This window comes from Penaeus monodon, chromosome 6, assembly GCF_015228065.2.
Source record: "Penaeus monodon isolate SGIC_2016 chromosome 6, NSTDA_Pmon_1, whole genome shotgun sequence".
NCBI classification, from domain to species: domain Eukaryota; kingdom Metazoa; phylum Arthropoda; class Malacostraca; order Decapoda; family Penaeidae; genus Penaeus; species Penaeus monodon.
Window position 1 is genome coordinate 16,320,610 of NC_051391.1, and position 2,500 is coordinate 16,323,109.

Genomic DNA, 2,500 nt, shown 5'->3' on the forward strand with positions numbered 1-2,500 from the left:
TTTTTCCCCCCCCCCCCAAATTTCTTTTTTTCCCCTTTTTTCTTTTTTCCTTCCGTTTCTCTGTCCCTTTTTTCTGCTTCCCCCTTTTCCCTCTCTCTTTTCTCTCTGTTTTTCTTTCTCTTGTCTCTTCCTCCCTCTTTCTCTCTCTGGTGTCTCTGTCTCTTCTCTCTCTCTTCTCTCCTCTCTCTCTCTCTTCCTCTCCTCTCTCTTTTTTCCCCTCTCTCTCTCCCCTTTCTCTTTTTTCCTCTCTCTCTCTCTCCCTTTTCTGTCCCCTTTCTTTCCCCCCCTTTTTTCTCTCTCTCTGTCTCTGTCTTTCTCTCTCCCCCTTTTTTCTCTTCTCTTTCTCTCTTTCTTCTTCTCTTTTTCTGTCCTCACTCTCCCTCCTCTCTCTTCTCTCTCTCTCCTCTTTTTTTTCTCTCTCTCTCTCCTCTCTTTTTCCCCTCTCTTCCTTCTCTCTTTCTCTCTCTCTTCTCCTCCTCTCCTCTTTCCCCCTTCTCTCCCCTTTTTGTCCTCCCTCCGCTGGGTTTTCGTCCGCGGGGAAAGGTGAGGCGAGCTTCCTTGCTTCTCTGGGCCGGGGGGGGCTACCTGCAGTCTTTTAGTAAAATTGGGTTTTTTTTTTCTTTGTTTTGCGTTTTTTCATAATATCGGGATGAAATTGAAAAACTCTGTCAAAAATTTCTGGGTCGTGTTATATCGTCTTGATGGGGATTTTTAAAAAAATTTTGGGTTTAAAGTTTCTCTGGGGAATTTCCTGAACTGATTTCCCTCCCGGAAGGATCTTTAACACCTTTCAAAATTCTCCGTCTCCGCCCTTTCTTTCGCCCCTTTTTGGGTTTTTTATTCCCCGTGAAAAGACGCGGTGGGCCGGGGGAGGGCGGGGAGGGGGGGGGGGGGGGAGGGGGGGGGGCGGGCGGACGCACCTGCCGCCGGGGTGACCCACTGCGTTTATTTCGACGCCTCTGGGGATTAGGACACTATGCTACGTTCCATCCATTGAAAGAGTGTGGATTTCAGGGTGAGGAGGGTCGGGAGGGTGTGGAGGGAGTTCGGGGAGGGTGGGGATGGGATGGAGGAAGGGCGAAGAGGGTGTGGAGAGGGTTGAGGCGAGGAGGATGGGGGAAAGGAAAATTCCTCCCCCCTTCCCCCCTCCCCATTCCCCTCCTCTTATCCAAAGGGATTAAAAAAAAAACGAAAAAAGCCATGTGAAGGATCCCCCGCCGCCTTTCGACCCCCTCGGGCTATCCACTCGGCGCGAAAAAAAAAGAAAAAAAAGAAAAGGAAACTCACAGAAATCCGCTCCATTCGACAAGCGATCCGAATCCTTCATCCCACCTGCCATAAGGGTCGTTATCCCTCCCTCCAAGGTGTTCGGGCGAAGAGCACATTGTACCACGACGGTTTATGGGGTCGGCGGCGATGGGGCGCTGTGCCATATGCATGATGGCTTGATCTGGGCGCCGGGATTATCGCTTTTATGCCGTAATTCGGGTTTTTCTTTCGTTCTCCCTCTCTCTCTCTCTCTCTCTCTCTCTCTCTCTCTCTCTCTCTCTCTCTCTCTCTCTCTCTCTCTCTCTCTCTCTCTCTCTCTCTCTCTCTCTCTCTCTCCTCTCTCTCTCTCCCTCTCTCTCTGTCCTGTGTGTGTGTGTGTGTGTGTGTGTGGTGCAGCGGTAGCGATCTCGTCTAGCAATCTTGCTGACCTGCGCTCAAATCCCTCGCCGCCAGTGGATGGTAACCCCGGCCATTCCTTGCTCACAAGGGATAATTTACAAGCAAAATGAAACAGACAGTGTCACACCAAGAATATCCATTGTAACAAATGGAATCAAACTAAACCTTTATAAACCTTTATAACCTCTCTCTCTCTCTCTCTTCTTTCTTCTCTCTCTCTCTCTCTCTCTCTCTCTCTCTCGTCTTCTCGTCTCTCTCTCTCATCTCTCTCTCTCTCTTCTCTCTCTCTCTCTCTCTCTCTCTCCCCTCTCTCCTCTCCTCTCTCGTCTCTCTTCTCTCTCTCCTCTCTCTATCCCCCTCTCTCTCTCTCTCTCTCTCCTCTTTCTTCCTCCCTCCCAACCTCTTTTTAGATGGTAGGGGGGGGGGGGAAGCGGCAAATAATGCTCCTCGTTCTTATTCCTTTATTTTGGTTTCTGTTAAAAAAAAAAAAGAAGAAGAAGAAAAAGACGAAAGAAAGGAGAGACGACGATAAAATGAGTGGAAGAGGAGATAGACAGATAGGTAAAGAGATAGGACAGATAGATATACAGATAGATAGACTGATATAGTGAAGAAGGATCACTGATGTTCAAACGTATGGAGAGAAGCGTCTGAAAAGAGGAAGAAGAAGAAGAAGAAGAAGAAGAAGAACTAGAAAAAGACATATACCTTCCTTCTTACACACACAAATACATATAAACACACACGTATTTCTGCCTACACACACAGACACACACATAAACGCACACACACATAAGCACACACACCTACTTACCTACAGACACAAACGCAG

The 2,500-nt window shown here is 48.2% G+C and overlaps 1 pseudogene; it reads right to left on the reverse strand.

Moving 5' to 3' along the window:
* Nucleotides 1-1,439, reverse strand: part of LOC119573886 — a 2,899-nt pseudogene extending 1,460 nt beyond the window's left edge.
* Between the last annotated feature and the right edge of the window lie 1,061 nt (nucleotides 1,440-2,500).